Source organism: Nilaparvata lugens, chromosome X (genome assembly GCF_014356525.2).
Source record: "Nilaparvata lugens isolate BPH chromosome X, ASM1435652v1, whole genome shotgun sequence".
Classification (NCBI taxonomy): domain Eukaryota; kingdom Metazoa; phylum Arthropoda; class Insecta; order Hemiptera; family Delphacidae; genus Nilaparvata; species Nilaparvata lugens.
In genome coordinates, this window is record NC_052518.1 from 45468609 (window position 1) to 45480659 (window position 12051).

General features: G+C 31.9%; 1 long non-coding RNA gene across 1 annotated transcript; it reads left to right on the forward strand.

Moving 5' to 3' along the window:
• The first annotated feature begins 1620 nt into the window (after window positions 1–1620).
• Window positions 1621–9371, forward strand: LOC120354354. The gene is made up of 3 exons (XR_005572974.1): window positions 1621–2030; window positions 4099–4269; window positions 9087–9371. It is a non-coding gene; the product is annotated as an uncharacterized LOC120354354 (long non-coding RNA).
• The last annotated feature ends 2680 nt before the right edge of the window (window positions 9372–12051 follow it).

Consider the following 12051-nt stretch of genomic DNA (forward strand, 5'->3'; position numbering starts at 1 on the left):
ATTTTTAGTCTATTAATTAATTTGAAGAAACCTTTTTGTTTTACATTCATTTCCAATACTTTTTTCTATATTGATCAGTTTATTTGACCAAAAATAAAACAACAAATTTGGTTATATTCCTAGTATACGGTGATAGTTTCTATGCTAATTGAAAATTTAGGCCTACTTTATAGCATCTAAAATAAAGAAACATAGTTGAAGAACAAATTAATCCTTATTCAAAAAAGAATAAATACAAATGATTAATAATATTCTGTCATCATCATGAGATGACATAATTTAGGTAGGTAGCTACTTTTATTTTGAAAAATATGATATTGATATTGCAGCTGAATTGTGATTCATTTTTGAAACCTTTCCGTTTCAAATAAATAATCGTTTGATTTACAAATTATAATAATTATTTAGCATATTTTACTGTTTGCTTATCATATGGTCATAATTATAATACAATTATTTATATAAATGTTTCTTCATAGATTTCTTTGCATCATTTCTGAAACTCCCACACATACATGATTTGTAATGTTATCAGAATACCTAGTATATTGCTATCATTACATATCCAATAATCCTGTGTTATTGAATTATCATGAGTCCACATAATTCATTTTATTTACCTACTTTTATTTTTAGAAATATGAGATTGTTTCAGCTGAATTGTAATTAATTTTTGAAACCTTTTAATTTCAAATTGTTCATTTTACTCTGGTAATTATGTAGCATATTTTACTGTTTGCTTATCATAGTCATATAACAAAATGTTTCCTCGTTATTTGCTCCATTTCTGAAGCTCCCACTCTAACATGATTTGAAATCACACCAATGCACACCTACATAATTCTACATTCATAGCCTGTAAGTAGGCCTATATTATTAAATTGAGATATTTTGTTAAACAATAAACCATAAATCTTTCCTTTAACAATAAATCATATAATCAAAAAAAAAAAAAAAAAACAATAGTATATCCTATTAAAATAAACATAAGACTGTGTTTAATAGTTTCAATTAAACACAGCCCTCCTTTGGACTGTGTACAAACAAAATTTGGGATTGGAATAATAAGGACTATGAGCCTGTTTTTTCATTCCCAATCATTTCATGACAGTTTATATATGTCCTTGTCAAATAAATAAATGATACGCTTCTCTGAAATCTGGCCCAAAGTTATTCCCTTGCTTGTGAAAAGTTGACAATACTAAAACTACTGCAGTCACAAATGAAAAAAATCTTTTCTTTATTCATATTCAACCTATTTCATTATTTTTGCTCTCAAAAAATTAACAATGAACTGCTTAATAAAGAAAAAATAACGCTTCCATGGAATAAGACATACAATATAGAAATAAAATAGAAATTGAAACTGTGCAATGCATTTTTCCATGAGAGCCAATGTGTTACAAAATGACGAATCCCACAGCAATGCGGGTTGCCTATCTTTACCAGCTGCCTCACTTTCTTTGTGTTGCTAGTCCATTCCAGTTAGTATAGAGTTCAGTGGCCACCACAGCCTCGACACGACATAGCATCGACAAGTCACGTGACACATCTATGGAAGTGTGGCCAACCTACTAAATAAACATGCGATAATATAATAAACAAAGATTTTAGTAGAATTATAAATAGAAAACAATCAATCAATTATCAACATCTTTTCAAATGAAATTTTCTATATTTGTTATTCAATAATACATTTCACTTGTCACGTATCCGACGTCCGAATAATTCTGATTTTTGTCTGTTGTTGTAGGGCTTGTTTCTTGTTTGTTGTTTCTTGACCGTTAAAAACTCCAACTCCAAAACTGTTCAATTTTATATTTTATAGGTTACATGTTGATTGAAGACTTATCACAATATTTTGAAAGTTTTTTAATTCCAAAATAAATTGAATTGAAGTTTATTCTTCTACATAGTTGATATGTTTATGTAAATTGAATAAGGTAGACCATTTAACGACAAAGTGTTTTATAAAGTTTATTTTATACTTCTTTGCCTAGTTACTAAACGATGTGTGGATTGTGATTCAGGTATGTAAGCTTATGTTATTATTTTGATTATATCAAGTAAATAAATTCCTATAATTTTTGTTATGGGTCTTGTAAATACTACTACTGGTTATAGTTGGAATTATGTGATTTTGCATAATCCGATTCGGGAAGTTGGAAGGATTTTGGGCTAAAGTCTAGCCGGTCAGCTGTCACTGTTATCTCAGTTATTGAAGATATCGACTCAATTTTTTAAATAAAAGAGGAGTGAAAAATAAACCGTGCTAGCTCATTTTAATACAATCTAATTCAATTTTAATATTAAAAAAGCTGTTTCAAAACTAACCTTACTTTGAAGAAAGGACGATTCCAAATTATATTGATAGCAGCAAATCTTATTATTATTACAATTTTTGTTAAATTAATTACAATTTTAATGAAATAATGCATAATACTCCCATCCAACTGCAGTTTAACTTTAATGATCAATTAATGATGAATTTAGATTGGAAATAAACTTAGCATATAAGTTGCTTATCAAGTCTTGGGTTGGTAATCAAAATCTAACTTAGTTGGTAATCAAAACCTAACAGAGAATCAATGTAGCAAGTTTCAAAGATTAAATTAAAATTACTAGTATTATTCGCACTAGAAACAGGGATGTTGTTCATTTTCTCTATATTGATGTAGAAAAATTTAACAACATTAGTGTGATTAATGTGATATTCTACTATGTTATGATTAAGTAAAGCTGCGTTTACACCAAAGTTAATAACAAAATGTTAATTACTTAATCCCAATAGATTCCATTAGATTGAACATAACTTATCATATGTGTTTGTCAAGATCCGTTTAATCTGATAGAATCTATAAGGATTAAGTTATTATCATTTTGTTAATAACTTTTGGTGTAAACCCAGCTTAATATGCAACAGGTACTAATACATGAAAGGAAAGACTTTAGAAAATAAATAGCCTAGGTCCACATAATGTTATGTAAAATGACATCAATACTTATTTAATCTTACTAATATTATTATATAGATACTCATAATCTTATTATTAGAGTATAGGCCTAATTATACCGTGGCAAATGACAGCAATACTTATATTATTCAATCTTAAAAATATTATTGCATAGATACTCATAATCTTATTATTAGAGTATAATTATACCGAAGGTACAATTCCTTAGCGACGGCTCTAGCATAGATGCGCATCTAGAGTCGTCAATTAGGAATTATATATCTTTCGGCACAAAGTAAAAGAGCTGTACAACGCGAGCAATTTTCTGTTCATTTACAAGATGCATTGTATTATATGGGAAGCACCGACGAGCGGAATAGACGCGCCTCAGCAGAATTGCATGCATCCTGTAAGCAGGCGGAAAAAATTCTGTTTGTAAAGTTTGGACCTAACGCTTGCCTTCTGTATGCCGTAACCTTACTATTTAGACACGTAGGCCTAATTGTTTATTTTAATAATTTTTCATTCATTTATGAAGTTCCAATTCACCTATATTTGTTGTAATTACACTTTGTTGTAATTGATAAAAATGAATTTCATTACTTTAGTCAGTTCTGTGATTATTTTTACAGATTTCAATTTATACTGCAGCAAACATTTTTAAAGATGGCATTGGAAAGATTTGTTCACATTCGGGATTTATAGCCTGTTATGGGTGGAGCAAGAAAACTGGAAATTTTGAAATAAAGTCATTAACACTAATAAATTCCATGAAAGAAGTGGATTACCAATGGAATGACATGTATTCATTAAGCTTATGTCATTTATGATCCTCCAATCAAAATGTCCGAAAGTACTTAGTTTCTTTTTGAAATAATTAAAAAATGATGGGCTCACAATTAATTGGCTTTCGCAGTCTGTTATGGTATATAGAGCAAGGAAGGGGAAACTTTGAAATAATGTACTTTCCACCAATAAATTACATACTAGCAAATTACTAAAAAAATGGCATATATTCATCATGCCCTGCATAATCATTTTATTGGAAAGTCTAAAAATGCTTTTTTAATTTCTAGATGACATAAGAAAGATGTGGTCTCATTCAGCGTTCACTTGAAATTCTATTTGCTGTGTGATATTTCAGGCAGGTAGACAAGCAACCACCCTAGAGCCAATGGGCAGCCGAGCGATGATCCTGTCACAGTAGCCAAGTGCCCCCTGTAGCTGGCACCGTCCCCAGGGGCCCGCGAGGTGGATGGAGGCGGGAAGGCGAAATGAATAAGACGCCCGGTGATGGTGAGAATACTGATGCTGGGTGAGTGCAATTTTTGTTGAAAGTAATTCTAAAAATAAACTGAAATTGAAAAAATACGATGAAGAGAGCCCAGTATGATGAAACGCGTCCGAAAATAACTTGTTATCCTGACATATAAGTACTGTGAGCATTGAATTTTAGCAGGAAGCATGACTTGATTTACATTTGATAGATGTTCCATTTGGTGGTGAAAATTGATGGAAAATAACTTGATGATAAGCTCTAGTTGCTACTAACTTTCCGTCTCAATTTTCCTTGCCTATAATTGTTTTGGTTTTCATGACTTCAGTAGACTTTTTATAGTGAGATTCTCAGGTACAAGATGACAAATGGCAATACAAATATGTAAGGGAATACATCTAATAACTCTAACAATAAATATTCTATACTAATTAAGGGTCTGGTGCAAAATTTGAGAAGCTGTTCGACTCAGTGGTCGCGCTATTAAGCCATCGCTTAGATACGTTGAGAATCATGTGTCTGCTACTCCCGTTGGAAGGGTGACCACTTGAGACAACTCCTTTGAATATGATTCATGAGTAGGAAAATCGCTTCCTGGTGGTTCAGAAGCCTCCTAAAACTGTAGGTCCACTCATCTCTTATTAACATCCGCCTCATTACCCACGCACAAGCTAACAGCTCATGTAGGCTTCGCCCTTAGCAAAAAATAAACAATAATAAGGATTGAGGATTAATAATTGAGGATTTTAAGGTTTTTTCTGATAAAGGTTAATTGTATACTAGTAGTTCTGTGAACAGTAGACCTCGCGCTTAGTAAGGTACATTGACCTGTTGCTATGTTTTCTCAAAAATTAATAAATAATTTATCAATTTAAAATGTCTAGAAAAAATCCTAAATAAACATAGAGCTTTCTGTCCTATTGTACCGTGATGTGTGTCGTCCCGAAATGTGAGTGTGAGCGCTGTTATCAGGTCTGGCTGCCGTCGATACGCCAATCCAATCAACCCATCAGAGAACATTCTGTGTTGTGTTGGCGAAAAATCGGTGTGTTGAAATTAACAAAATAAACTACCATAATTCTGATTTCCTATAAACTTCATTTCTCACTTTTCATGATTTTAGAAATCAATTTCTTTTCAATAATATTTGTTGCAATCTTGATCAACAGATTAAAAAAGAAAAATGTAAAAAAATGTTTAGCTGGCCTCAGCTTATGGAAAGACAAAGTTAGTAGACATCACTGTCTACTAACGTTGATGGAAAGATACATTTTCAAGATGTTCGATGTTTCTGAACGGGTAGTATTATTGACTGAGCGAAGTGAGGTCTAAGATTCAAGTCGACGGTTTGGCATTTCTCTTAATGTTTAAATGTTTGAATGTTTATATGTTGCGCATTTACGGCAAAACGTGGTAATAGATTTTCATGAAATTTGACTGGTATGTTCCTTTTTTAATTGCGCATCGACGTATACACAAGGTTTTTGGAAATTTTGCATTTCAAGGATAATATAAAAGGAAAAAGGAGCCTCCTTCATATGCCAATATTAGAGTAAAAATCAGACTAGAATTATTCATCATAAATCAGCTGACTGTGTACTGATTACACAGATGTGTGGAGAAGCCAGTCTATTGCTGTATTTCAATAAGGTCTATAGTTTCAATCAGGTACTTGTGGATGAGAACACTGCGTGAGGTCTACTGTTCTCAGAACTACTAGTAGTCCACTAGACAGCTGATTTATGAATAATCTATAGTCCGATTTTTACGGTAATATTGGCATATGAAGGTAGATACTTTTTCCTTTTATATTATCCTTGAAATGCAAAATTTCCAAAAACCTTGTATTTATGTCGACGCGCAATTTAAAAAGGAACATACCTGTCAAATGTCATAAAAATCTATTACCACGTTTCGCCGTAAATGCGCAACATATAAACATTTAAACATAAAGAGGAATGCCAAACCGTAGACTTGAATTTGAATCTTAGACCTCACTTCGCTGGGCCAACCAGAAAATCATTTAATGTGAGGCTAAACAGAAAGTGGGAAAATTGTAGGGAAGTTAGGTATGATAGGATATGAGCTTGTGTCATTGTAGTTGAATCTTTTATTTGATTATAGCAGCACAGGTTCACCTTGCTGATCTCCGTTGCTGTTGGCAACTTTTTCTTTGTAGGATGATCAAGATAACAATAAAAAATAGCAATGCATTTATATAATAACTTTAATTTAATAAAACCCAAAAAGTAATAAAAATCTATGTTGATCCCACATTTAGTTAAGCAGGAGACTGTGTTGATTTCTACGCTATAACATTATCTTTTAAATCTATTCTTATTTCTTATATCATTTCATAGTCATGTAGCAGTTCTTGAAAGAATGTAACCATTTTTTTTTTAAATTTATCTAGGCTACTTTTATCTCTCTAAATGTTTGACTGTATTTTGTTAATGAGCAACAACTTCTTGAAAATATGTCATACAAACATTCAATCTATGCTGGTGCATTTTGACTCAATGATATCCTCAGCTCCTCTGTATATTGTAGTATTAAGCGATTCTTGACTCAAACCTAGTTTAAAATTGTAAGCAGGTATTCCTAAATATTTGCTCTTAGAAACGACCATTAATAAAGGTGGTGGGGGAGTGATTATCTGTGTAAGATACTCTTTTCCGGCCCTGAATGGAAATGTCTCCGAAGCCGGTGCACTCTCATTCTCCCGAATTCCTTCTAGTTTCTACTTGATGTGAGAGTGGGCACTGAGTCCGTTTTGGTCCTTGGTGTTTATCAGCCGCCAAGAGCGGGGAGTCTCCTCACATTAGAGGATGCTTTGGCTAAAGTTATGCAAAGATATAACCACATAATTTATAATTATGTAACACCTCATCAGAGAACTTGATTGGTTGAAATTAGAACAAAGACTAAAGTACTCAATACTATGTGAAACCTAAAACTAATTGTGGAGGGTACTGGTCCGGAATATTTGAGAAAAAGACTTGTACCTTTCACATAGGTTAATCAGAAGGACACATGGTCTCATCGCTGCTTTCTCTATATACTGCAACACCAAATGGCATTCTGCGTTGCAGTTTCCCGTGAATTGAAGGCTCTGCCACTTGATATTACCCTTCCCCCATTCTCATTTTCCCGAAAGAGTGCACCGGCTGATTATAGCTGGAAACAAGAAAGAGTTGTGCTTCTTTTTTACAAAGACATATATTTGAAATACAGTACTATTATTTATAATGTAGCCAAAATTGCTTGGATAATCTTTATCAGAGTTGAAAATTCTCATCAAAGGAAGAAAGTGAGTTTGATTGGTCTTGAACCTTTGATTCATGAGTCGCGTGTACTACCAATTACGCTGGGAGAAAGCTCTGTTTGGTTGGACGTTTGTTGCGTAAACATTGAACCGCATTATGAATAAATTTGTTTCAATTATTACATTTAAAGTACTTGATTGAAAACAATGAAAATAAGCCTATTATCAAACCTCGGTAAATTCATAATCGGCATGTAAGATTGCAAGATGATCAGTTCTTTCATTAGTTTATAAGTGGTGCCGTGCATTTGGCCCACCACAAAGTAGACTCACGCTAATCCACCGAAAGCAACCTACGCTGTGGGATGTTTTGTAAACCAGTTCTAGACTTCTCTAGACATCTGTATTATACATGCAATGAATAATCCACTTGTCAGCTGATTGATTATGAATATTTCTATAGCAATCGATTAAAACCGAGGAGATTTTTTGATGGAAAGTTTTGTAAAAGTATTGCTAGCAATGGCGTGCCGCAAAATGCACCCAGCTGAGAATTTTCCACGAAATTGATTTCCACACATGGATTGGTTTGTGATTTGTTCACAGTTTTCGTGGAACGTGGGTCACTCGTTTGTTGTACTGCACAAGCCTACAACTAGCGCATGCGCTAGTCTTTGAAAATTTTTATGAATTCAATCTAATAAATTATACGTACACCAATAGGCTACACCAATGTACCTAGAATACATGTATTCTACATGTAGGCCTCACTACATGTTTCTAGCATGTCGAAAGTTTCATGTTTTCTGCTCGAAATGTTTTGACATTGATGAGCATAATCATTAATTAAAAAATAATTATGGGTTGTATAAAAATGATTCAGACACCAATAGTAAGAAGACATTTCCCCGTTATTTTGATATAACATTCTCACTCATTACGACATCCCTTGATTCTAAGGAAAGTAATATTTATAAGAGAAACATATTTTGGCGATTTTATCATTTCTTTATTTCCTTAATTTTTTGGCAACACAATTTTTTTTTGTAATTTCTTCGGTTGACAATAAGATGACAATATAAGAGACAATTCACTTCCAGTAACAACAAGAAAAATAATGTAATGTCAGTCATTTAGAAAAGAAATCAAGAAATTCATATAACAACTAGACATCATGATTTTTTCTCTACTTAATATAGATATAAATCTAATTAATAAAAACAATATAAAAATCTTGTAGTACCCTTTATTTTTTTTTAAATTAAGATAGTTCAATTTTTGAAAAATAATTTAAAAAAAAATGAAGGGTACTACAAGATTTTTATATCGTTTTAATACAGTTTTTTCGGCTATACTCGGCTTTTGTCGAGGTAGCCATGTTCCACGCTACCGTGGGTTCACTTTGCATTGACAGTAATCTACTTGTCAGCTGATTGATTATGAATAATTCTATAGCAATGATTTACAAAACGTCCCACGGCGTGGGTTGTTTTTTGTGGATTAGCGTGGGTCTACTTTGTGGTGGGCCTAATTCAAGGAAGAAATAAATTTATTTGTTTATTCTCTATTAATTTTTCATTCTCTTTTTCAGACTGATGAACGTGCCAACTCCACTGATACCTCACCATATTATTTGTTTTACATAGAGCAATCCAATATTTTTTATACACTTATGAAGTGTATTATCAATAAGCATAATAAATAATAAGAGTATTTGAACAAACAAAATAAACACTTGACAAGTAATGTTATCTGTTTATGTAAAGAGTTTTTCACATTTTATACTCTGAAATTGTTTTATATAATTTCATTATAATTCTCATAATGTGTAATAGATTGCATAAAATTGTTATTAAAAACTCTATTTACTGAATACCCTGTCTTGAGCTTTTATAATAATTTTACCTGTGTCCGTTAGGCTGTACGCTCGATCTCGATTTTGTTTCTAAAGGTGATTTCAGACTTATGCATCAAATACAAGAGCATTATTTCACTCTATCAGCTTATGATATGCTTATTATGTCGGTAACTTCAATGTTCTCAATGGAGTTCGACATGTCAAATGGTTTCCCCTTCATGAGGGGAAATGGTTCTCGTTCTACAAAGTGTAGCTCTCATCATAATAAAATTATGAAATTAATGGTAAATCTCTGAATGAGAACCAGAGAAAATGTCATGGCACACTCTCAATAAATACGGACAATGGACATGCATCTTTCAGGGTAACAATGATCTCACCAAGACTGAATATTCTTCATAATGAACTATTCTAATATTCACTGCCAGTAGTAAGTTATTGCAGATACTGTCCTCCAATCACAGAGCAGTATTTTAATTAGGGGGCGGAGCCTAAGCCCCCAAGGGGGCTCCAAACCCCACCCAAATCCCCCCTGTGCTCCACGCGGGAAAACTCCATTTTATAACCCCTCGCCTGGACCAGTTCTCCCACCGATATGAAAACCGCCATTTTAGTTCAAGTATTTATTTGAAAAAAACAAATTTATGGGCATACCAATTGTAGAATCCCCCTCCAATCAATCCCCCATGCTTCGCGCGAGAAGACCCCTCGCCTAAACCTCCCACTAGAAGACCTCCATTTTTGTTGAAGTACTTATTTTAAAAAAATATGTAGACATATCACTTGCAAGATCCTCCTTCCAAACAAGCCCCCCTACCACCCCCTATGCCGCCGCCCCCTGCTACTTTTAGCAAGCAGAATATCTTATAGCTTTGATGCTTGATGTTTATTACTTTTTCATACACTTACGCTTGGCTAGACCAAATAATGCTTCCCAGAGCTCATTAACATCAGTTATTGTCATAACTGAAGATTCACAGCTACAACCATAATGGAAATGACCATAACCATCAATCACAATATCTAGTAAATCATAAAACACTTATTGAAATGGGCTGCTTTTAAATCAATAAAACAAAATAAAACTTGTAGCACCCTTTATTTATTAAAATAGTTGAACAACTAGTTTCGGTTCTAAAACCATCTTCAGGTTCTAAAATAAATAAATAAAATTCAATAACTGTTTACTAATTGATATAAAACTGACATATGTTTAAATTCATATGACTAATTATTTATGGTAAAAGTTATTAAATTTAAATTTAAATTTATATTTTAAAATTTTAATTTTATTATAAAACATTTTGCAGTAACAAATGGATATGATACCAAATTTATTGATAAGATGATATATAAGCAAAAATATAAACAAATTAATCCACAAAATGATAGAAATTCAGAAAATAAGGAATATATTTGTGTTCCATACAACACTATTCTCAATAAGGCAATTAGGAAGACATTTGCAAAACAATTTTATTTAGGATACAAAACAACAAATAATGTTTTTAATTTAATAAAGAAGATTTCTAATAAAAAATACAACAAGAACAATTTAAAAAATCAGGCATTTATAAACTGGAATGTAGTAATTGTGAAAAATTTTACATTGGTCAAACATGTAGATGTTTTTAAAAAAGGTTCAATGAACATATTCAGGCTTTAAATTCAAAAAATACTACTCAAAAATCAGCGTTTGCTGAACATTTAATTGAGAATAATCATAGTTATATCAATATAAATTCTAATAAGAAAATATTAAGCATTAGTAGTGAAAGTAATAAATTGAATGTAAAAGAAGAATTTTATATCTATAAAACTGCAAAATTGAATAGGAATAATTTAATAAATATAATCCAATTTGACTTAGATAATCCTATTTTTGATAAAATTAAAAATGAATAAATAAAATTAAAATTTTAAAATATAAATTTAAATTTAATAACTTTTACCATAAATAATTAGTCATATGAATTTAAACATATGTCAGTTTTATATCAATTAGTAAACAGTTATTGAATTTTATTTATTTATTTTAGAACCTGAAGATGGTTTCAGAACCGAAACTAGTTGTTCAACTATTTTAAGTTTTTTAATAAATAAAGGGTGCTACAGGTTTTATTTTGTTCTAGTAAATCATGTATTTCAGATATTATAGAGAATCTTGAATTGTTTGTATTTACATTGTTTGAATTTTCATTGATATGCTTAACCTCCTTACTGTCAGTGTCATTATCTAAACAGTACTTTGAATATCTTACACTATTTACTACTTTCTTCTTAATATAATTTTGAAGACATAAATACAAGAATATAACAGTTATCAGTGTTTGCCAGACAATAATAATATAAATGATCAGTTTATTGTTCACCCCTAACAAATCAAAGTTATTTGGCATTTCAACATGATGGAAAATGTCTTCTGAGAATGAGTTGTGCTCTTCAAATTTTGAAAAATTCAAGTGCCAATTTTCATTTAAGATTTCCGAAAGGTTTAAGTACTGAGGCAGAGTCTCATGTTTAAAAATTGGGATGCTCAATTTAGATAAATTTGTCCACATGTGAGGAATTAAGTTATTAATAGCTGGAGAAGGATGGGAACGGGAGTCGCAAGGATAAAGAGTGCTTATCAGTACGTCGCCGTTGTCGTCTTGAAGTTCGCAGTTGCAAGGGATGTGGAGTGATAGGGTTCCTGGAC